At 38.5% G+C, this 26,290-nt stretch overlaps 1 protein-coding gene across 1 annotated transcript in view; it reads right to left on the bottom strand.

Annotated features, from left to right (window-relative positions):
* ADGRV1 (adhesion G protein-coupled receptor V1) overlaps window positions 1-26,290 on the bottom strand; it is a 947,781-nt gene that overhangs the window by 404,284 nt on the left and 517,207 nt on the right. The window lies entirely within an intron of this gene.

A 26,290-nucleotide genomic window follows, 5' to 3' on the forward strand; every position in this document is an offset into this window, starting at 1 on the left:
CATCAATTCCTAGAGGCTTTTTTTTGATCAATTCCTTCAGTGCAGCTTTGACTTCTTCCTTCAATACCAGTGGTTCTTGATCATATGTTACCTCCTGAAATAGATAAACATTGACCAATTCCTTTAGGCACAGTGACTCTGTGTATTCCTTCCATCTTCTTTTGATGCTTCCTCCATCAGTCAATATTTTGCCCATAGAATACTTCAATATTGCAACTTGAGGCTTGACTTTTTCTTCAGTTATTTCAGCTTGAAAAATGTCAATTGTGTTCTTCCCTTTTGGTTTTCTAACTCCAAATCATGGCACATTTCATTATAACAATTTACTATGTCTTCTTGAGCTGCTCTTTGAAAATTGTTTAGCTCTTGTATCTTGTCAGTTTTTTCATTTGCTTTAACTATTCACCATTCAATAGCAAGTTTCAAAGTCTCTCTGGCATCCATTTTGGTCTTTTCTTCCTTTCCTGTCTCTTAAATGAGCTTTTGCTTTATTCATGTATGATATTCTTGACGTTGTCCCACAACTTCTCTGGTCTTCAGTCATCCTATTCAATGTGTCAAATCTACTCTTCAGATGGTCTCTAAATTTAGGTGAGATATAATCAAAGCCAAATTTTGGCATTTGTAGACCTGTTTTAATTTTCTTCAGCTTCAACTTGAACTTGCATATGAGCAAATGATGGTCTGTTCCACCATCAGCTTCCAGCTTTGTTTTGGTTGAAGATAGTAAGCTTCTCTATCACCACTTTCCACAGGTATTGTCGATCTGATTTCTGTGGATTTCATCTGGCAAGGTTGATGTGTACAGCTGCCATTTATGTCATTGAAAAAAGTATTTCCAATGAATAAGTTGTTGGTCTTGCAAATTTCTATCATTGAATCTCTGGTATCACGTCTATCAACAAGGCCATATTTTCCAACTACTGATAATTCTTCTCTGTTTCCAACTTTCATATTCCAATCACCAGTAATAATCAATACATCTTGATTGCATATTTGGTGAATTTCAGACTTCAGAAGTTGGTAAAAATCTTCAATTTCTTCATCTTTGGTTTTAGCAGTTGGTGTGTAAATTTAAGCAATAGTCATATTAACTGTTCTTTTTAAATTTTATTTTTATTTTAAGAGCTTGTTTTACATTCAACATAATGTATACATTTAGTTTCATTCTCCATTTACCATGTCCAACCCTAACCCAGTCTCCTCCCCTCCCTACCATATAACCCTCCCCCTGTGCCCCTCATATTTATGCATTCCTTTTTGCCCTGCATTTCTTCAATTTGAATATTGGTCCTCTGGTGTCCTGTGGTCTATTGCTCTAAGAGGTGTATTGCCATAGAGTATGTAGGTGTGTCATCCAGGGTTGAGTGGTTTGTGTGTACATCTTGTTAACTACAGGGCTGAGAGCCAGCCCCTGGGGATGCACTTTATTCCTGGTACTGAATGTATTCCAGGGCCATAGAATTGCGGCTCTCACCAGATTTCATCTGACCTGTAATTATGGTCATTATTGAGTTTTTGGATTTAGTTCTATGTTTTCCCTCCCACTCTATCCAGGATCTCCAGATTTGATCCTTTCCTGAGTGGTTGGCATTGGTAGCTGGGCACCATCCAGTTCTTCTGGTCTTGAGGGCCATCAGGTCCTATGGCTGATTGCTTCTAAATGCCTTATTTATTTATTTGTTTGTTTATTTTGTGTTCTTCCTTGCTTCTGATGCTAGGAGACTGTTAATTGCATCTTACATGGCTGCTTGAAAGCTCTTAAGACCCCAGTCACTACTCACCAATGTAGGATATGGCGCAAGGCTTTTATGTGTTTTGTTGTGCCAATTGAGTCTGGTGTCCCTCAGTAGTATGGTCCTGAGGTGGTAGATCTATTGGATCTCTCTCCCATAGTGTCTGGTTGTCTGTGAGGGATTACTCTGTGTCTGTCTTCTATTGTTTCTGTAAGGACTGCAAGTATTTTGTATCACTGGTGTCTGTGCAAGATTAGTCTCAGCTGAATCCATCCTTGGTCTAGAGTATACTCCTGTTCACTGACCCCTCTGATCATCTCAGGTTTTTATGTGTTTATCTGTAGCCTGGTGTTTGGAGTTAATGGCAATGCAGTATTGTGGACACATTGGTTGGTATTAGCATCTGACTTTATCTCTTACGTGCACAATTCGGTGTCCTCCCACTTCCTAATGTTATCATGGTGGTCATAGATCCTTCCCATATATCCCTCCCCCTATCCACGTTAGCGTGTAGGCCCCAACTAGCCCAAAATTAATCCTTCTTCTTCCCTCCCCATCCCGGTAATCTACTAAGTGAGTTCCCTTTCCCAAGCAAACCCTTCTCTGTCTTTTTACAGTAATGGGCTCATACAGTACTTGTCTTTCTGCGATTGACTTATTTCACTCAGCATAATGTCCTCCAGGTTCATCCATATTGTGAGATGATTTGCGTATCCCTCATTGTTCTTTAATGTAGCATAATATTCCATTGTGCGCATATACCATAATTTGGTTATCCACTCATCCACTGATGGGCATTTAGATTGTTTCCATCTCTTTGCTATAGTGAATTGTGCTGCAACATAACTGGTCTTTCTTGTAGGCATATGGATATTATCCTATCACTGACAGCAATGTAGTGTGGATACATCTTGAAACATTCCTTTTGACAATGAATGTGAACTATTCCTCTTCAATTTTTCATTCCCAACATAGTAGACCATATATATGATCATATGATTATCTGATTCAAAATGGCCAAAACCAGTCCATTTCAGCTCACTAATGCCTAGGATATCTATCTTTATGCATTCCATTTAATTTTTGACAACTCCCAATTTTCCTGGAATCATACTTGAAATATTCCAATTATTAATAGGTATTTGAGCTATATCTTTGCACTTTGAATCATGCCACAGCAGGAAATGGAGGTCATTACTCCACCCACATCATTAAGGTAGACTCTACTTTGAGGACACAACTCTTCACTAGTTGTATTTTGAGTGTCTTCCAACATGAGGGGCTCATCTTCCCATGCTACATCAAACAGTGTTTGGCACTATGTCAAAAAATGTTTCAGAGCTAGTCATAAAGTTTTCCAGTAATATATCAGGCAGTGTTTCACTGCTATTCATAAAGTTTTCACAGTCCAATTTTTCCAGAAGCGGATGGCCTTATCCTTCTTCCCAGTCTGTCTTAGTCTGAAAGCTCTTCTGAAACTTGTCCACCATGGGTGACCCTGAAGGTATTTGAAATACCAGAGGCATAGTCTCTAGCCTCATAGCAACATGTAAGCCACCACAGTATGACAAATTGACAGATGAGTGGTGAATAATAAAGATTAGAGTAGAAATAAGTAAAATTGAAAAAAAAGTAGAAAAATTAACAAGACTAGTAGCTGGTTAATTGAAACGATTAATAAAATCTGCAAACTATTGGCAAATTTAACAAATTCTGCAAATAATCCTAATAAGAAATGAAATGGGTGAAAATAAAATAGAACTAACTGAAACAAAAAAGATAACAGAATACTTTGAACAACTGTCCTTCAATAAATTTGAAAACATAGAAGAAATGAACAAATTTCTAGAAACACACCACCTATCCAAACTAACATGTTCTTATTGTTATTGTTAGGTGCCATCTAGTCATCTCTGACTCATAGTGACCCTATGCACAACAGAATGAAACACCGCCCAGACCCGTGCCAACTCCATGATCCTTACAATACTTGAGCCCATCACCACAGCCACTATGCCTAATATAGGCTGAGGCAGAAAATTTGAACAGAGCCTCAACAAATGAAGAAATTCAACAGACCATAAAAAACTACCAACAAAAATAAACCCTGGCTCAGATGGCTTCACTGGAGAATTCTACTCAACCTCCAGAGACAAGCTGGCACCAATTCTAGTCAAACTATTCCAGAACAAAGAAAAGGAAGGAGTACTCACAAACTCATTCTATAAAGCAAGCATAACCTTGATATTAAAGCCAGGCAATGACACCACTGAAAAAAGAAAATTAAAGACCAGTATCTTTCATGAATATAGATGCAAAAATTCTCAACAAAATCCTAGCCAACAGAATCCAACAATATATTAAAAACAAACAAACAAATTTCATGTCTGAATGGAATTCATACCAGGTTTGCAAAGATGGTTGTTTTAGTTACTTTGTGCCACCCTAATAGAAGATACCCCAAATGGGATGGCTTTAACAAATAGGAGTTTATTCTCTTACAGTTTTGGAGGCTAGAAGCCTGAGTTCATAGTGACAAGCTCTAGGGTCTGGGTTCCAGTCTGACTCACTAGAGCTAGAAGTGTCTCCTCATTCAGGCAGCTGCTAGCTACTCAGGCTAACAAGTCCACGGTCAACAAATAAAATGGCACAGACCCAATATTACCACACAACATAGCAGACCACTAGTTCAAATCCAGAGACAGTCCCAAGATCAGCAGGATACATGGCAGGCTGCTAAATGAAGAGTCAGCTGTATGCAGGGTCCAAGAGTGCCAAAAAGCTGCAGACCATTCCCAAAGCTTCTCTCTATATACTAGAAGCAGACCACATCCCTAAAGCAGCTACTCAGCTGCTCGTGGCAGATTCCACCATGGAGATGATTACTAGTCTCATTATGGGGAATAACTACAACCAGCTGCCCAGCCACTCAAAACCAGACCCAGCCAAGCTGACACATAACATCAACTACCACAATAGTTCAACATTAGGAAAACAATCAGCACAATCAACCACATAAACAAACATAGGAAAAAGAACCACATAATCATATCAATCAGTGCTGAAAAGGCATTTGACAAAATCCAACACCCACTCCTGATAAATATACTCAACAAAATAGGAATATAAGGGATATGTTGTTGTTGTTGTCATGTGCCTTCGAGTCGGCCCCAACTCATAGCGATCCCTCCTTGGGTTTCCGAGGCATTATCACTACGGAAGTAGGATTGCCCTACCTTCCTTCCAAGGAGTGGCTGGTGGGTTTGAACCGCCAGCCTTCTGGTTAGCAGTCAAGTGCTTTAGCCACTATGCTACCAGAGCTCCTATAAGGGATATATATCCCTTATATATATATAAGGGAATATAAGGGATATATTCCTATATATATATAATGTAAAAGAAGTTCTTCAACATAATTAAGGCTGTGCATATGTGTATATATGTGTACATATATGTGTGTGTGTATATATATATACACACACACATATATAATGCTGGCTGATGGCTTTGTGCATATACATATATGCACAAAACCATCAGCCAACATTAGTCTCAGTACACAGAGAATGAAAGCTTCAGGATCATGATAGAAATCCTGGACAGAGTGGGAGAAAAATGTAGAACAAAATTCAAAAGTTTGGTAGAGGTTAGTGGAACCTCCTAGACTATGGCCCTTGGACACCCTTCAAACCTGGAACTGAACCCACCACTGGGGATCTCCTTTCAGTCAAACAAAACACAGGCCTATAAAGTGAACAGTAACACCAATAAGGAAAGTACTCCTCAGAACAGTCAACTATATGAGACCAAAAGGGCAGCATTTGCCTAAAAACAAAGTTCAGAAGGCGAGAAGAATTTGATGAAAAATCTAATCTTCTGGTTGGAGTGACTTAAAATTCATTGACTAGGAAAGCTTTCTTGTCTAAGTGGATGTGCTAAACATTTCCACTTAGTATTTTGTGCTCTTCTTCAATACAACTGTCAACATCATAAATGGTTAAAAGATTAAAACAAAACAAAAGAAACAAACCCTGTAGAAGTAGTGGTTCTTATGAAAGTATGGACCATCATTCCAAAGGTGATAAGAGACAAAATAGAGGAGGCATACAAAATGCTGTGTGAGTGCAGGAGATGGAGTGATTATCACCATGATGTGAGCTGTGGGCAGGCTACTTGGAGGAGCTGATAGACAAAATGGGCCTGAAAGGAGAAGGTGGATCTTATCAGATTTAGAAGGATTTGTGGCAGAATAATGTTCTGAAAAAACTAAGGTTTTATCCCCTTCTGAATCTCCTTGTTGTCTCTCACCACCCAACCCATTCAAGCAAGAGCTAGATGGAGCAGTAAAAAGGGCCCTGGGGAAGCCACTGTAAGGTGGAATGGAGATATCTAGGGGTGAAAGATCTGGAAGAATATTGCAAAAGGACAACACTTCTCAACCTAGACTGGAATAGATCTGCCAGATAAGTAGGAAGGAAAGAGAAGAGATGGAAAGGAAGTAAAGAATGGGAAGGAATGGGAGTCTCTGGAAGAATGAGAGGCTATGCCAACCCCCAGGGGGAAGAATAGACAGAAACCTCAGATGGGCTTAGAGATCTGAAGTCTGGAAACCTTTACCCAATTTTTTTGGGTATACTTCTTGAGTAGAAATGACTGAAAACTGTGTCTAGGAAGTTACGTCTGAGACAAGTCCCCCTAGTACAACCTGATGTGCAAGAGGAAATGAGTCCCATTCTTCTGCAGGAACAGAAGTGAAGACATTAGTCCTGTGTGTCCCTGAGCACCTGAAAGACAAACAACTCAGTGGAATCCAGTCTTCCTCGAAGTCCCAAGGTATGACTACAGAGTACCAAACTGAGGCTCAAACTACCTACTTCCCCAGATGGCTTACTATATTACAAAGATCCCCAAGAACATAGGTGCAACCACAGGAGAAGGCCAAAAGAGACCCAGAATTCAGAGATTAGGTTTCCATCACTCAGCAGAATGGGACTCAATTCAGGTATGATCAAAGAGAGTTGCATTCCTTGCATATCTGTGTGTGTGGGCTGAGAGTCACACCTTCTACATGTGAAAGGACATTGTAGATGGGAGGAATCTAAGTAGAACACAAGCATCAGGGGAGGGCAGGGTACTTCCAGGGAATAGCAAACAGTCCCAAGTTGCTTAAATAGTGGGTAGATGAGGCCAAACAGCAAACACTCTAAAATGTTGAATTCAAAAGTTCTGATCTTAGGCTAAAGTTACAGGGGCTCATCATAGGTTTGCAGATAGGAGGCAGACTGTGCAGGCAAAGAAACATATACTCAGAGCTGTTTTGAGAAACATAATTAGTGTAGAAAACATTTCACAGAGAAGACAGGAGACAGGGAGAACAGTAAGTAGACTGACTCTTGCAATAATTCAGGACATGATTCTGATTGGGTGAAATAATGTGGTTTTTTTTTTTTTTTTAACCTAAATATCACTGAATTAATCAGCTCCACAAAGCACTGGTGATTATCATCAAGGATAGAGGAAATAAAAAGTGAGGAGAATGCAATGGATCTAGCATGTCTCTCATTTAATCTTCAAAACAAGTCAATACCTAAGTCTCATTATCCCCACATTAAGATGAGGAAATAGCCTCAGCAAAGTTAAGGAACTTCAAGTTCATGCAGAACCATTGTCTCTTGCCTAACAACAACAACACCACCACCTCAACTCACTGCCATCAAGTCCATTCTGACTCACATAGTGACTCTACAGAACAGAGCTGAAGTGCCCCTGTTTTCCAAGGTTGTAAATCTTTACAGAATCAAACTACCACATCTTTGTCCTGTACCGTGGCTGGTAGGCTCAAACCACTGACCTCTGGTTAGCAGCCAAGCACTGCTATTCTCTAGAATTGCAAAAGCTATTCTGACTAGGTTTTTTTTTTTTTTTTCTATTTCTACTCTAGCCACACATAGTCTAAATGCAACTGAAAAGGTAAGGTAAACTCTTCTTCACAAATCCTACCAATGACTTCCCGTTTCATTTGGAGGAAAATCCTACAAGTACCTCCCATATCTCTCTGACCTCATCTACTATCACTCTGTGTTTCATTCCAGACCCAGGCTCTCTTACTATTCCTAAAATAGACCTCAACCCTTTATTCTTGTTCTTCCCATAATTAGAATGCTCTTCCCAGTTATATGAATACCTTTCTTCCTCATTTGCTTCAGAACTCTGCTCAATGATACTTTCTCAGTGAGACCTTTGTTGGCCTCTCTATACACAACAGCTCTGCTTCTATCACTTTCAATCCTTTACACCTGCCTTTTCTTTTTCCGTTGCACTTAATCACAATCTGAAGTATTTGTTTATGGCATGCCCCCTCCCACTCCACCATATAAGCACTGTAAGAAAAGAGGTTTTTGTCTGTATATTCTATGCTTTATCCACAGTCTAGAAAAGAGCCTGGCGATAGTAGGTGCCTAATAAAAAATAGATGGGGTCAGGTTTCAAACTCTGATCTGATAAATTTGAAAAATTATGTTTTTAAGTGAGCCAAATAATTTCAACTTGAAGTGCATTTTAAATATACTTTCTCTGGTAACAGAAATTTGAAATTATCTAAAAAACCTGATAGCTATTTATATATTACATTAAAAAAAAAAAAAAAAAACCTCAATGCCGTTGAGTCGACTCCAACTCACAGCGACCCCTCCTTGGGTTTCTGAGGCAGTATCACTACAGAAGTAGATCACCCAACCTTCCTTCCGAGGAGTGGCTGGTGGGTTTGAACCGCCAGCCTTCTGGTTAGCAGTCAAGTGCCTTAGGCACTATGCTATTAGGTGCTGTCAAATCAGTTCTGACTGATAGCGACCCTACGTACAACAGAAGGAAACACTGCCTGGTCTTGTGCCAGCCTCACAGTCATTGCTATGCTTGAGTTCATCATTGCAGCCACTGTGTCAATCCACCTAATTGAGGGTCTTCCTCTTTTTTGCTAACCCTTTACTTTACCAAGCATGATATCCTTCTCCAGGGACTGGTCCCTTCTGATAACATGATCAAAATACGTGAGACAAATCTGGCCATTCTCATTTCTAAGGTGAATATGACTGTATTTCTAAGACTTATTTGCTTGTTCTTCTGGCAGGCCATGGTATTTTTAATATTCTTTGCCAACTATATTATTTACTACCCTAAAATGTAGAGTGGGATTATCTTTGGCATTACTGGTACCTCTAGTTCAATTTTATGTGTTGATATGTAGGGTTTACATATCAATGTCTGGCTAGCAATAAGACTGACTTTCATGTGCAAGTAAGAAAATGATCCTTTTGTAGGTAATTCTGTCATTCTCACCTACCTATCTAATCTATCTATCTACATACACACACACACAAACATACACACACCAATTTACAGTCTCTGATGATTTTTTGAATTTGAAAGCTCTTCTTGAAGCAAATCACTTGCATTTTTTGTAACACTGGATTCTATTTGAATTAGTATCCTCAACTGTTCACAATTGAGATTTATTTAGCGATTTACGTTTTTACCTAAGATTAAAAAAATAAAATGTGAGAGAATCATTATTTTAAAAGTATTAGTAGCATTTCTTCATGAATATTTGATATCAAATTTTGTTTGTCTAACGAAGTACACATATCTCTGCACAAAACAGTACCTAAGAAAACAGGTACCAGTCTAAACATTTCCTTCATTTTTTAAACAACAACAACAACAAAAATCTCTACTAGCAAATAGAAACTGGGTGCAAAAACCCTTAGCTTAAGAACAAAAACAGAAAAGATGAGTAAGTGTCCACAAAGTTCATTGGGGGAAGTTTTCCATGCACTCTGGAAAAGAGAGTTTGGAACCAGTGCCTCCTAGTGGTCAGCTTTACTCAGTGTAGGTGTGACAAGATGGAAAAGTACCCTTTACATGAAAATGAAATGGGATATTTGGGAACTCATACCACTAACGAAAACAAATTCACAGCCTTGCAAACTCATTTCCTAGCAAGTCACCACTTCCTTGAATTCTCTCACCTGCTAAAATGATTACATACAGATTTATCCATGAGGAAAATAAGCTAAATTGCCCAGCAATGCTTGAGAAGTTCTTTCCAGCAAGTGGAAAATTTATAGCAATTTGTGTGGGGAAGGGAAATAAAACACAGAAAGAGAAGTAAAAACTTATAGCTAGAGTTCATGTTTCTCCTTGCTGTTCCAATGTTGTGCTTCTGTTCCTACGGGCCACTTACTTTATGACTATTAAAACTCAATTAAGTTTTCAGAGTCTAGGTATCCAAATTTAGATCAGCAACAAATTGCTAGTAATTTTTCTCTGAGTCAATACATAGCAAAGAATTTTCAGGCATATTCCTCTGCAGGGAGAGTTATTTCATTTTTGTCCACCAGCTGATAAACACGGCTGATATGATTAATAGGTGAAGTTGTGTGCCGATGAGTCTATTCCGACTCATAGCAATCCTATATAACAGAGTAGAACTGCCCCATAGGGTTTGCTAGGCTGTAATCTTTATGTAAACAGATTGCCAAGTCTTTTCTTCCCGTAGAACGCAGATATTGGTGGGCTTGAAACATCGACTTTTCAATTAGCAGCCAAGTTTTCAACAAGGCTTCTTCAACAGGTGAAGTAAGAATGGGCAATTACTAAAACATTCCTTTTAAGCAATGGTATTGTCAATTTTAATGGCATGATTTTTGTACTTGAATTTAATTGTTGGCACAATAACACTGAAAATAGAAAAAAAAATTCTTATAATGTGTAACTTTAAAAATCTGTTGCATGAACTGAAACAGATACTTTGATACCAATGTTCAGAGTAGTTTTATTCACAATAGCTAAACAGAGAACTCAATCCTAATGTCTATCAGCAGATGAATGGATAAACAAAATGTGGTGTATAACACAATACTCAGCCATAAGAGAAATGATGTTCTGATACACAACATGAATGAAACCTGAAAATGTTATACTAAATCAAATAAGGCAGACACAAAAGGACAAATATTGTATCATACCACTTACATGACATATCTAGAAGAGGCATGCACAGAGAGGTAAGAATTTATTAGTGGCTACCAAAGGTTGGGGGAAGGAAGGAACGGAGAATTATTGCTTACTGATTAAGGAGCTCTGGTAGCATAGTGCTTAAGGCACTTGACTGCTAACCAGAAAGCTGGCGGTTCAAACCCATCAGCCACTCCTCAGAAGGAAGGTTGGGCAATCTACTGCCTTGACAACCCAAGGAGGGGTCGCTATGAGTCGGTCCAACTCGACGGCACACAACAACAAAGTTTCTATTTGAGACAAAAAACTTTTGGAAATAGTGGTGATGACTGCACAACATAATGAATATAATTAGTATCACTTAATTGTGCACTTAAAAATGTTTAAAATGTCAAAAGTCTTGTTAACATATTTTACCAGATTAATTTCTTAAAGAGAGGCTTCATGATTTCTAAGTGTATTAGTGTAAGAAACCAAACATTTTGCCTATGGAATTTATTAACTTTGGCATCAATAAGAGAATTAAATTAACTTAAAAGAAGTATTATTTATAGAAGCTATTTGAATGTATCTAGCTCCACTAAGTGAGCTGTATTCTTGAATAAGTGACTTGGACAACTGAACACTTCAGTTTCACCACTTTGTTCTAAATCTTCACTGTCTCCCCATCAATGGTAAATTTGCAAGCTTTTTGGATATCAGGTCTTGGTGACTTAGCTTTTGCTTATCAGTCCAGCCTCATGTCTGCAATCCGAAATTTTGCTTTACACATCAGTCATCTCAAACTGCCATTTGATCCTCTTTCCCCATTGATACAAGCAATATTTGGCCAAAGCTACCTGCTTTTATCAATGACACACACTCTACCTGACACATTCCAGTAAATACCTGCTCTCTCCTTCCTCCTGCTCTTCATCTATCACTTCAGTACTCAGCTCAGGTGTCATCTAATCCAAATCACCTTGGGATGAACTACTTGGACCCTTCTCTGAGCTCTCATGGTACATGTTCATAATTCTTAGCATTGGCACAATGTAGTAAAGTGATATGTTTAGAATTCTTTACTTCTCAAAGGCAGGCATTGTTCACCCCTATCTCCCAGAACCCTATATGACTCACAGTGGATACTCTGCAAATATTTATTAACTTGAATTGTTTGTATTACATAAGCTCTCACATTGTGAGAGTTACTTCAAACCCAGGTAACAATACTGTTACTGGATTGGAAATCAGAATAATTCTTCATTTCCATTAAATGAAGTCACTTTTTCATGTACATTGCTAATTAATAAAGAATTTATTTATCAGTGCATAACAGTACTAGATTAAGGGGATTATCACATAAGAAAAGAATTATAGCTCCCACTCAGAAAATTGGCCATGAAAATCTAGAATTATCTACTATTTAGAATTGAAATTTTGGCTAACATCAACATCTGGTGACTGTTTATTTACACACTCAGAGACAAAGCAATACAATTTCATTTAACTTATATATAATACTGAGTTATGAAAATGCATACATAAAGCTACAAGGCCATTTGGTCATTATGAATTTGAGAAGATTATAAAGGACTCTACCTCTGGCCAATTAAAACCATAATGAAAGCAATCCAAAAAAGAAAAGAAAGTTGGCAGTTTCATTCACTATATCTGTTTGTTTTTTATTTTGCAAAAAGGACCCCTCATATGTCCCTGGCATCACACTTGTTTTGTTAGATCAACATTGAAGGTAAATATTGGCATCAGTATTTGTAATGAGAAAACCGTACATCTGACCCTATAGCTCAGGAAGCTGTTGCCTCAAGAGTCACAGCTAGATTTGTCCTAAAAATAGTCCTGCTAAGAAACTAGTTCCTCTGCCAAAGTTTTTTTAGGAAAAACCACACTACAGAAAAAAGAAACATAAAAATTTCTAGCAGATCATTCGTTAATAAAATTGGAAAGCCAACTCTATAGATGTAATGAATGCATATTTTAAATAAATATTGGATGTATTAAATTTCTCTGTATAAAGTACAATATGAATGAACAAATAAGTTAAAATATATACAGAAATACAAAGCTTCCATAAAAATGTTTTATGCTTTCTCAGTTCAGTCATTAACCTTAACATTATAGAGTCCTTAACATTATATAGTCCTTAACATTATATAGAAAAAAAATATATTTATATGTATATATCAGTCAACAAGTAAAATATACTAAATGCATATACTCAATATTTATAATTCATATTAGACCAACTGATGATCAAAGGGTATTTAGAAGATTTGCTTAATCAGTAATGATAAATTTTAAAAATAGTAGTAACACTTTTTAACCTCCATTGATTCATGTGTCTAATTTTATATATATATATATATACACACATATATACCTTTTAAATTATTTTTCTCTTTCAATATACCTTTTTTAAAGAAAACAATTACTTTAAAATTGATTTAATCATAAATTTATAACTTGTAATGGGATTTTATCATATGCATTAAGAATCAAAGGTAGTTTTTGTAGTTAAAAAAGATATATTATCCTTTATTTATATACATTTAAATTTTTAAAATTTATCCCTAAATATATACAATTGCATACAAGATCTTGCTATAACATTCATAAAAATACCCTTTTAGCTAATGGCTACTTTATAAACATAAGAACAACAAAAAATACAAGCATAAACTACAATTATTCTTTCTAATGTATGTGATTTATGCATATACAAGTTTAAAAGGATATGGTCTGAGAGGAGGAAAAAATGCTTCTGTTTCTCTTGGAGATAAATAATTTGGTTGTTTAAATGCTAAAGACACCCAAATTTCAAGCATGATTTTGTATGTTGTTGTTATTGTTATGTGCCATCGAGTTGGACCAGACTCATAGCAACCCCTCTTTGGGTTTCCGAGGCAGCATCACTACAGAAGTAGATTGCCCCATCTTCCCCCCGAGGAGTGGCTAGTGGCTTTGAACCACCAACCTTCTGGTTAGCAGTCAAGTGCCTTAGGCACTATACTACCAGAGCTCCTATGATTTGTATAAGATCTAGTGCTTCCCAAAGAAGAAAAAATAAAATACAAATCACACCACATGAATGTGCTGAAAGTCACTGTGTAGTAGATGCTCCATGGAAGGTTTTGAGGACCCCAAACTTAAGGTCTATATAAGACAATGCATCTCAAAGCTGTCCTTGATGTGATAAGAGCAATTTTAAAGCCTAAACGTAAGTCGTGTCAAATTTCATGGAAGCTAGTTAGAAATAAAAGTTTTGATTCAGTAGGTCAAATACTTTGTATGTCTAAGAAACTTCCTAGTGTTGCCCACAGACCACACTCTAAGTAACAGAAGTGTTATTTTTTTTTTCTTATCATGTAACACAGGAAGTGGAAATTAATTTTTTTTAATTTCATAACTTTGCCCCCCCAAATGGTCTACTATACTCCTGGATACATTTGCAGCATATGTCAATACATATATAGAAATAACCTCTGTCAAACCTATACATATTCCTGCGTATAGTCCCATTCTCCTTCCCACACCTGTTAATCTTGTATGTCTATGTATCTACTCATAGATCATGGTATTACTATTATTGCAGAATTGTGTATGTAATAGTATCTACCTCTGTTGCTTTTAACTCTTGTGTTCTACCCAGTGTCTTCCTTTGCCTTGATCATTTTTTGCAGATACTAATTCTGTTTCACTCCTCGGAAAGAAGATGGGGCAATCTACTTCCATAGTGATACTGCCTGGGAAACCCAAGGAGGGGTCGCTATGAGTCGGGTCTGACTCAACGGCACATAACAACAACAACAATTCTGTTTCAAAGGAAAGTTATCTAGAAAAGCTACTGAGAGGAGGTGACAATTGTACAAGATAAAGGGAAAAAGAGCTCTAGGCAAGGAAACATCAAAAATAAACACATACAGCTATGAAAATGCATGGCAAAGTTAAGTGATAGGAATAGATGACAGAAGTCATGGCCAGAGAAATAACCAGAGGCAAGGTTGTGGTCTGTTCTATATATCTGTCATGTGCCATGGAGTTTATCCTGTAAGCATTTTAGAGACTTCATAGAGATGAGGAAGGAACTCTAGTGGCACAGTAGTTGAAAGCATTTAGCTGCTAACCAAAAGGTCAGCAGTTTGAAACCACAAGCTTCTGCAGGAGAAAAATGAGGCAGTCTGCTTCTGTAAAGATTTATAGCATTGGAAACCCTATGGCACAGTTCTATTATGTCCTATCGGGTTATTATGAGTCAGAATGGACTCAAGGGCAGCGGCTGGTGTGGTGGGGGATGGAGATAAGAAAGAGTCACAACAATGGACTCATACGTACCAACAATCATGAAGATGGCACAAGACTGGGCAACATTTCATTCTGTTGTGTTACATAAGGTTTCCAAGTGTTGGAGCTGACTCAATGGCAAGTAGCAACAATGGAGATAGGGAGTTATTTATTCTCTTTAAGGGAAATGACAGACATAAGTACTTTAGAAAGGTAATTCTGATGTTAGCATAATAGACTGGAAGAAGTAACTATAACCAGACAAAAGGTTATTTGGAATAGTTTAAGCAAGATATGAAGCTTTGGAATACAGCAGTGGAAGTTGAATATGGTAAGGAAGGGAAGGACCTGAAAGACATTTAGAAAGTATTATGTGGTACAGACACTGGTCTGTCCACCAAAATCCATTCTCCATGTTTTTTTTTTTTTTTTTTGGTATAGAGTTACAGCTAGAAGGTGGCTGCCCAGTTAGGAACCATGTTTCTTGACCCCCTAATGGTCAATAGAATGTGAATGGCAGTGATCAGCATAATTTAAGCCTAATTTGCTTAAGAGGAAATTTTTGACCTTGGAGTGCCATTGTCCCTTCTTGCACTGGCTGACCTTGGAAGTTGTTCTGGTTACCTTGTGCTGCTCTGACAAGAGTATACTACAAATGGGATGGCTTTAACAAAAAGGAGTTTTCTCTGTAACAGTTTGGGAGGCTAGAAGTCCAAGTTCAAAGTGCCAGGCTCTAGGGGCTGTGTGAAAGCCCCTCAACCTTGGGCTTCAGCTCTGCCTCTTGCTCCTGGCCCACTGAAGCTAGAGGCATCTCTTCACTCAGGCAGCTACTGGCTGCTGAGGCTGACAAGCCCAAGGTCAACAAATAAAATGGCACAGTCCCGATGTTACCAAACCACACAGCAGGCCATTGATTCAATGGTGAAAGTCCCAGGACTGGCAGAGCATGGCAGGCTGCTGAACAACGACATAGCTACATACAGGGTTCAAGCTTCTTATATATGGGAAACAGACCACATGCCCAAAGCAGCTACTCAGCTGCTTGTGGTAAATCCCACCATGAAGTTGATTGCCAGTCTCGTCATGGAGAATAACTGCCACCAGCTGCCCAGCCACTAAGCCAGGCCCAATCAAGTTGACATACAACTTTAAGTACCACAGAAGTCATGTTGAAAACAGAAGAGCTGTAACAGTCTGAGTTCCCAAATATGTGCATGGAGGGGACACTTACCACAGGGAGGCAGGGGGAACAGAATAAAACTTCATTGGAATAAATTTTACTTGTGATGTATATGCATTGTTATGTATCTTGTTCCACTAGTTTAGTTTTTACTTTTAGATTCTAGAGGATTTAGTGATTTGTGTGGTTGTGAAGGGTAAGAAAAACTAGAGAATTCAAAATTACTCTAAATTTAGCAGCACAGACCACAGAGTTGCTGGTGTGCCATTACTTGAGTCAAAGAAAAACAGAAGGAATTTTAAGCATGAGGAGAAGATAATGAACTCACTTTTTAAAGGATGGAGTTGTTATTACCTACAGATATTGAGTACATTTTCAGGCAAGAAGACCTGTATCTCAGGGGATGAGGATAGCTAAGTAGAAGCTATGACAGGTGGGGAATGCACTCAGAGAATTAAGAAGTGAAGCTGTCATTACAGAACCTCAGGCAACACCACCATGAGGAGCAGGGCCCAACCATAGGAAATAAGTATCGGAGTTAATACAAGAGCAAGAAGAGATTAGGGCCACAGAGGTCCAAAAGAAAATACATAATGTTAAAAACAAAAACAACTGCTAAAGAACACATGCACTCACACACTATGTTATCATTTATATAAAGGTTAAAAACATACAAAATATGACACATTGCCCAGGGATACACACATATGCAGTAAAAGTATAACCACCAGCCTTCTGGTTAGCAGTCAAATGCCTTAGGCACTATGCCACCAGTGCTTCTATAAAAATGCATTTGTTGTTGTTGTTGTTATGTGCCGTCGAGTCACACCTGACTCATAGCGACCCCTCCTTGGGTTTCCAAGGCAGTATCACTACGGAAGTAGGATTGCCCAACCTTCCTTCCGAGGAGTGGCTGGTGGGTTTGAACCGCCAGCCGTCTGGTTAGCAGGCAAGTGTCTTAGCCACTATGCTACCAGAGCTCCCTAAAAATGCATGGGAATGGTAAAACCAAATTTTGGATAATGGTTACACTTTTGGTTGAGCAAGGAGGAAAAAACAATTAGGGAAGAAAACATAGGAGACTAACTTGTTGATAATGTTTCATTTATTAAACAAGGAGGTAGCATATGGTCTTCATTTGTAAAATAGTTTATACTTTTTCATAATAAATATTTGAAACTAATTAATATGCTAAAGGAAAAGAGTTTCACAGGGTAAAGATACCCACTGCCATCATATCAACTCTGACTCATGATGACCCCATGTGTGACAGAGCAGAACTGTGTTCTGTAAGGTTTTCAATGGCTGATTTTTAGATGCAGATCATGAGGTCTTTCTTCCAGTGGGGCCTCTAGGTGGACTCAAACCTCTAACCTTCTGGTTAGCAGCTGAGCACATTAACAATTTGTACCACCAAGGACTCCACAGGGTAAGATGTGGCAAATAATATCAAAGAAAGGGAGAAAATGGAAAAATGACTACTGGATTTGGCAGGCAGCAGTCTGTTAATGACATTTCAATAACAATGAATTTTTGAAAGTGATTGGTACAAAAAAAAATTGGGTTAGGTCTTTTGAGTTAAAAGTGAAAAATTCCACACTTTAAATATTAACTGTTGTTTCTGCTGAGCTAGTCATGGTGTAGGAAATTGTGTATTAATTCTCTTTTCTTCAGTAATTAGAGAAAAGATAACAAATAAGATTATCTCACACTCACTGCTGTGGAGTTGGATCTGACTCATAGTGATCCCTCCTTGGGTTTCTGAGGCAGTATCACTACAGAAGTAAATTGCCTAACCCACCTTCCCAGGAGTGGCTAGTGGGATTGAAGCACCAGCCTTCTGGTTAGCAGTAAAATGCCTTAGGCACTATGCCACCAGAGTGCCCAAATAAGATTATAATTTATCTAACAAAATATTATAAGAATATTATAAGAATATTCATTATAAGAATTATTCATTATAAGAATAAATTATAAAATTAACCATATCTCATTGTTGTTGTTGTTGTTGTTATGTGCTGTTGAGTTGGACTCAACTCATAGTGACCCCTCCTTGGGTTTCCGAGGCAGTATCACTCCGGAAGTATATTGCCCCATCTTCCTTCCGAGGAGTGGCTGGTGGGTTTGAACAGCCAGACTTCTGGCTAGCAGTCAAGTGCCTTAGGCACTATGCTACCTGAGCTCCCACCATATCTCTTTAGCATATTAAAAATAACTCAAAATCCACTGTCATCTAGTTGATTCTGACTCATAGCAACTCTATAGGACAGTGTAGAATTTCCTTATAGGGTTTCCAAGGCTGTAAATCTTTACAGAAACAGACTGCCTCATCTTTCTCCCCTGGAGGGGCTACTGGGTTCAAACCACTGACCTTTTCAATCACAGCTAAGTGCTTTAACCACTGCACCACCAGAGCTCCTTAAATGTAACTCAGCTGGTAAGTTATGTAAATTCATTCTAGCAGACAGCTGAGTTTACAATAATGGAAAATAAAAACTAACCCTGAAGGGGGAAAAAAGGTATTTTTTCATTTAAGCTAATAAAACATTTTAAAAATGAGTAGGTATAAATATTTTTTCTACTTATCTTTGCAGTGAAAATACTTCATGAGATCTCAAGCTATCTTCTGTATGCTCTTTAACGAAACTAAACTCTTACAGCTTAAATTAAATCTCATCTGCATCACAGATAAACAGGTTAAATAAATGTAGTACATTTAAGCAAGAGAAGATATTACTTTGAAGAAGAATTTAATTTTCCAAACTCCAGTTGTTTCCCCTCTTATTTAAAGTAATAACCACTATGACAAGATCCTAGTAAAATAAAGGGAAGTGAATCACTGCTTTGAATTTGTAGTAACAGAAATTTATATGTATACTTCCCTGCTTTATTTTCTCTTATCAGCTTCAATTTAAAATCTCCAGTCCCATCTAAATAACATCCCTCTAGTCATTCCAATGGGAGCTCTGGTAGCATAGTGCTTAAGGCACTTGACTGCTAACCAGAAGGCTAGCGGTTCAAACCCACCAGCCACTCCTCAGAAGGAAGGTTGGGCACTCTACTTCCGTAGTGATACTGCCTCAGCAACCCAAGGAGGGGTTGCTATGAGTCGGGTCCGACTCAATGGCACATAACAACAACAACAGTCATTACAATAAATTGCTATTATGAGTGTACAAGTATTTCCATTTCACCTATTGATCGGAAATATGAAGAAGCTGTTGAGAAGTATATAAGAGCTGAGACAGGAACAAAGGCATGGATTTAGGCAGAAGGAAATGATTGGACCAGATGAGTTCTACAGTCTTTTATGATTCTGTACATGGGTTCTATACATGGGTGACAGGAGGAATGCTATTAGTTGAAGAGAAACATTTAAAACTAGCCAAAGAGGTTTGGCTTTGATAACTGGGGCAGTAGTTAGTTCTTAATGCTTTATGTGTAGGCAAAATACCAGGAAATGACCATTACTAGGCAAATGAAAACCAAAACAATTCTTACAGAAACATAAGCCAAACCCAATGTAGGAAACAATGGGCTTTCCACTACCTTTGAATGGTAAATATGGAACATAGGTTGCTTTCTCAAAGCCTTATGCTTCTATAGACAAGAAGGTTAATCAAAGGCCTACTGGAACCAACCTATAAAGAAAAAGTTCCTAAGCTTGTAAAAAGTCAATGTGTAATGAGGCCTGAAATCAGTCAAATTAAATGATCAAGGGGATGGAACAGGTGCTGCAGTGACTGCCTGATGGATTCAGGCCTCAAGATCAAGAGGCAAAGGCTGAATGGAGACTTGATGAAAGTCTATAAAATCGTAAGTATGGATATGATGAGCACAAAGAGAAAATGAAAACCAAAGGGCATCTGAAAAATTTTAAGGACCTACTTCAAAATGTTGTTGTTATGTGCCGTCGAGTCGGATCCAATGCATAGAGACCCCTCCTTGGATTTCTGAAGCAGTATCACTATGGAAGTAGACTGCCCAACCTTCCTTCTGAGGCATGGTTGGTGGGTTTGAACTGCCAGCCTTCTGGTTAGCAATCAAATGCCTTAAGCACTACAGTACAAGGGCTCCTTCAAAATAAATATGACTCATTGTTCTCTCTTTTAAAATCAAAGATAGTAAATTACTGGAGTATATTATAGAAGAGAAAATATGTTACTGGGGAAAAAAAAAAACAGGTCTATGGAAATTAATGGAATATAACAGTAAGGAGCAGTGACTATGTTGGGAAATGTGTCTTCTCTCCTGTCCTAAGACTCTGTTAAAAATGGATTATGATTATTATGTTTACAAACATTGTATTTCCCAAAATTCCTATTTGTTGTTATGTGCCATTTAGTCGGACCCGACTCATAGAGACCCCTCCTTGGGTTTTCAAGGCAGTATCACTATGGAAGTAGATTGCCCCATCTTCCTTCTAAGGAGTGGCTGGTGGGTTTGAATCGCCAGCCTTCTGGTTAGCAGTCAAGTGCCTTAGGCACTATGCTACCAGGGCAGTTCAGTCGTATGACTTAGGGTCCCAGTGATAAAGTTTCTGGGTTATGTACACTGATTTCCTAAACTGAAGAGAGACACCATTGAAGAAGCGTTTGAGAATGATACTGTGTGTGTGTGTGTGTGTGTGTGTATTCTACTAAGAAGTAAAGCCCACACTCATTGGTCAGTTTATCATATACTGGTGGCATGCATGTTGCTGTGAGGCTTCAGGCTATGCCATCAGTATTTCAAATACCAGTAGGGTCACCCATGTTTCAGCAGAACTTCCAGACTAAGACAGTCTGGGAAGAAGAATGGGCCCACCCATGTCTGAAAAACTTGGCCACTGAAAACCTTATGAATAGTAGTGAAACACTGTATGATATATTACTGGAAAACTTTATAAACAGCCATGAAACATTATCTGATATAGTGCCAGAAGATGAGCTCCTCAGGTTAGAAGGCACTCAGAATGTGACTGGGGAAGAGCTGCCTCCTTGAAATAGACTCGACCTATATGGAAGGAGCTCTGGTAGCATAGTGCCTAAGGCACTTGCCTGCTAATCAGAAGGCTGGCAGTTCAAACTCACCAGCCACTCCTCGGAAGGAAGGTTGGGCAATTCTACTTCTGTAGTGATACTGCCTCGGAAACCCAAGGTGGGGTCGCTATGAGTTGGGGCCGACTCGATGGCACATAATGATGATGACGACGATATGACATGGATGGAGTAAAGTTTTGGGGACCTTCATTTGCTGCTGGGGCATAACTCAAAATGGGAAGAAAGAGCTACAGAAACTCAATAATAATTGGAACATGGAATACATGGAGTATGAATCTAGAAAAATTGTAAGTTGTCAAAAATGAAATAGAACACATAAAAATGTATATCCTAGGCATTAGAGAGCTTAGATGGACTGGTATAGGCCATTTTAAATCAGGTAAACATATGGTCTACTATGCTGGGAATGACAAATTGAAGAGAAATGGTGTTGCATTCATCATCAAAAAGAACAATTCAAGATCTATCCTAAAGCACAATGCTGTCAGTGATAGGATAATATCCACAGGCCTACAAGGAAGACCAGTTAATACTACTATTATTCAACTTTACTCACCAATCACTAAAGCCAAAGATGAAGAAATGGAAGATTTTTACCAACTTCTGCTGTCTGAAATTGACAGGACATGCAATCAAGATATACTGATTATTACTAGTGATTAGAATGCAAAAGTTGGAAACAAAGAAGAATCATTGGTAGTTGGAAAATATGGTCTTGGTGATAAAAATGATGCCAGAAATTGCTTGATAGAATTTTGCAAGACCAAAGATGTATTCATTGAAGATACTTTTTTTTTCAACAACTTATAAGACAGCTAATACATGCACTTCACCAGATGGAATACACAAGAATCAAGTTGACTACATCTAAGGAAAGAGAAAATGAAGAAACTCAATATCATCAGACAAAACAAAGCCAGAAGTTGACAAGGCAACAGGCCATCAATTGCTCATATGTAAGGTCAGGTTGAAGTTGAACAAAATTAAATCAAGTCCATGAGAACAAAAATGCTACCTTGAATACATTCCACCTGAATTTAGAGACCATGTGAACAACATATTTGGTGCACTGAATACCAATGACCGAAGACCAGAAGACTTGTGGGATGACATCAGGAAGAAAGCAAATGTGCATTAAAAAGACAAGAAAAGACCAAATTGGATGTCAGAAGAGATTCAGAAACATGCTGTTGAGCAGAGATTAGCTAAAGTGAATGGAAGAACTGATGAAATAAAAAAGCTGAAAAGATTTCAAAGGGTGGCTTGAGAAAACAAAGTTAAGTATTATAATGACATGTATAGTCCCGGAGTTAGAAAACCAAAAGGGAAGAACACTCTCAGCATTTCTCAAGTTGAAAGAACTGAAGAAAAACTCAAGCCTCAAGTTGCAATATTGAAGGATTCTATGGGCAAAAAGAAATTGAAAGATGGAGGAAGCATCAAAAGAAGATGGAAGAGATACAGTCACTGTATCAAAAAGAATTATTCAATGTTCAACTATTTCAGAAGTAGCATAGATCAAGATGTAATGGAATTAACAAAGAGGTCCATATAGCACTGAAGGAACTGGTGAAAAACAAGGCCTCAGGTATTGATGGAATATCCATTGAGATGTTTCAAGAAATGGATGCTACCCTGGAGGCATTCACTTGTCAAGCAAACTGGAAGACAGCTACCTAGCCAACTGACTGAAAAAAATTCATTTTTGTACCCATTCCAAAGAAAGGTGACACCACAGAATGTGGAAATCATTGAACAATATCATTAACATCACATGCAAGTAAAATGTTGTTGAAGATAATTCAAAAATGGTTGTTTTTGAATTATATGGACAGAGAACTTCCAGAAATGCAAGCTGGATTCAGAAAAGGACACAGAATGAGGGATGCCAGATGGATCTTGACTGAAAGCGAAGGATACCAGAAAGATGTTTACTTGTGTTTTGTTGACTATGAAAAACATTTGATTGTGTGGATCATGACAAATTGTGGATAACATTGAGAAGAATGGGAATTCCAGAACACTTAATTGTTCGTATGAGGAACCTATACATAGACCAAGAGGCTGTCATTCGAACAGAACAAGTGGATACTACATGGTTTAAAATCAGGAAGAGAGTGTGTCAGGGTTGTATCCTTTCACCATACGTACTCAATCTGTATGCAGAGCAAACAGTCCAAGAAGATGGAAAATATGAAGAAGAATGTGGCATCAGAATTGGAGGAAGACTTATTAAGAACTTGCAAAATGCAAAGGACACAACTTTGCTTGCTGAAAGTGAAGATGACTTGAAGCATTTACTGGTGAAAATTAAAGACTACAGTGTGCAGTATGGATTACATCTCAACATTAACAAAACAAAAATCCTCACAACTGGAACAATAAGCAGCATCGTGATAAATAGAGAAAAGATTGAAGTTGTCAAAGATTTCATATTACTTGGTTCTACAATCAACACCAATGGAAGCAGCAGTCAAGATATCAGAAAATGTATTGCACTGGGCAAATCTGCTGTAAAAGACCTCTGTAAAGTGCAGAAAGTGGACCTTGAGCTACCAATGCCAACCCCTTGGGAAGGAATCAAAACTGGAGATCCTGGATAGAGTGAGAGGAAAATGTGAAACAGAATTAGAAAACACACTAACGACCAGAATTATTGGTAGGATGGAGTCTGGTGTGACCCCCAAGACTATGGTCCTGGGATATGCTTCAGGCCTGGGATAAGACTCACTTCCAAGGGCTGGCTCTCAGCCCAACAGTAGTAAGATTTACATGCCAGACACCCAACCCAGGTGAAGCATTCACCTACTCTACAGAGATAAACCCCTTGGAGCAACTGACCATGGAGCATCAGAGGGGCAGCATTCACATGGAAGGAAAGCTGGCAAACAGGAATGCATTACTAAGAAGGGCACAGGGATTGGGGGTTGGGTCACAGGGAAGGGAGAGGGGAAGAGTGGGTTAGGATTGGGGATGTTAATCAGGAAGTAAAATCAAATGTGCATGAACTGTTGACTGTAAAACAAATTCTGCTCTGTAAATTTGCACCCAAACCATCATTAATTTTTTTTTTTTTTAAGAGAAAATAAATAAAATAAAGTGCTGAAGAGCAAAGACGTCTCTTTGAAGACTAAGGATCGCCTATCCCAAGCCATGGTATTTTTGATCATCTCATATGCATGTGAGAGCTGGACAATGAATAAGGAAGACTGAAGAAGAGTTGATGCTTTTGAGTTGTGGTGCTGGTGAGAAATATCGAAAGTACCATATACTGCCCAGAGAACTAACAAATCTGTCTTGGAGGAAGTGCAGCTGGAATGCTCCTTGGAAGCGAGAATGGTCAGACTTCTTCTGACCTACTTTGGTCATGTTATCAGAAGGGACCATTCTCTGGAGAATGATGTCATGCTTGGTAAAGTGGAGAGTCAAAAAAAGAGGAAGGACCTCAACAAGATGGACTGACACAGTGGCTACAACAATGAGCTTGGGTACAGCAAACTTTGTGAGGCTGTCACAGGACCAGGCAGTGTTTTGCTCCGTTATGCATAGGGTCACTATGAGTTGGAGCTGACTCAATGGCACCTATGTTTTTTTTTTTTTTCAATTGCCTCATAAACATGTGAAAGCTGTAATAAGGAGGACTGAAGAAGAGTTGGTGTCTTTGAATTGTTATGTTGGCGAAAAATACTGAAAATACCATGCATTCCCAGAAGGCTGAACAAATCCATCTTGGAAAAACTGCAGCTAGAATGCTCCTTGGAAGCAAGAATGGCCAGACTTCATCTCGCCTACTTTGGTCAGGTTGTCAGAAGGGATCATTCCCTGGAGAAGGATATCGTGCCGGTAAAGAAGATGGTCAGTGAAAAGGGGAAGACCCTCAGTGAGATGGATTGGCACAGTGGCTGCAACGATGAGCTCAAGAACTGCAAGGATTGTGAGGACTGGGCCGTATTTTGTTCTGTTTTACACAGGGTTGCTATGATTTGGAGTTGATTTGATGACATCTAATACCAGCAACAACAACAAGAAGTAAAGGGAGGGAGGCCTTGACTGTAGTAGTATTAGAAATGTAGTACAAAAGAATGGTTTAAATAATCATGGTGGCATGAAAAATAGTAGTGATATGATCCTACCAAGTACCAGACACTGTATTAAAAGATTTATATAACAACCCAGCACAGTGTTATTGTTATTTACATTTTAAAGACAAGAAAGCTGTGGCACTGAGACATTAACTTAGCTATCCAAAGTCACAAAAATAGCAAGTTGTGGGACTGGATTTCAGACTTGAGTGAATCACATTCAACATTGTTAGTCCTTCCACTATAATTTGCTACCTACCTCTCATACAGATCTTGGTGACTCATGGCTGTGAAAGATACAACAGATAAAACTCATTGAAAATAGCCTAGAGCCTGAAAATTGTTGCTGTTGTTAGGTGCCCTCAAGTCAGTTCCAACTCATAGCATCCCTGTGTACAACAGAACAATCCAATGCTTAGTTCTGGACCATTCTCACAGCTTTGCTATGCTTGAGACCACTGTTGCAGGCACTGTGTCAATCCTTGTCATTGAGGGTCTTCCTCTTTCTCACTGACGCTCTACTTTATCAAGTATGATGTCTTTTTTCCAGGGACTAGTCCCTCTGGTGGTGTAGTGCCTAATGCATTTTACTGCTAACCAGAAGGTTGGTGGTTCAAATCCACCAGCCACTCTGCTAAAGGAAGACTGGGCAATCTACTTCCATAAAGATTTATTGCCTCAGAAACCCAAAGGGGATCACTATGAGTTGGAATCAACTTGATAGCAGTGAGGTTCTTTTTTTTTTTTTGGTCCTTCTGGATAACATGACCAAAATATTTAAGATGAAGTCTCGGGGGTGGGGCAAGATGGCGGACTAGGCAGAAGGATTGCACAGACCCTCTTCAACAAAGAAAAGGGAAACCAATTAATACAGACACAGAAGATAATCTTGGACCCCTGAGCCTTGAAGGAAAGGATGCAGATTTGGACTAAACCCCAACTAGCAGAAGAATTTGC

This window comes from Orycteropus afer, unplaced genomic scaffold (assembly GCF_000298275.1).
Source record: "Orycteropus afer afer isolate SDZICR_OR568_19922 unplaced genomic scaffold, OryAfe1.0 scaffold00105, whole genome shotgun sequence".
In the NCBI taxonomy this organism is placed as follows: Eukaryota; Metazoa; Chordata; class Mammalia; order Tubulidentata; family Orycteropodidae; genus Orycteropus; species Orycteropus afer.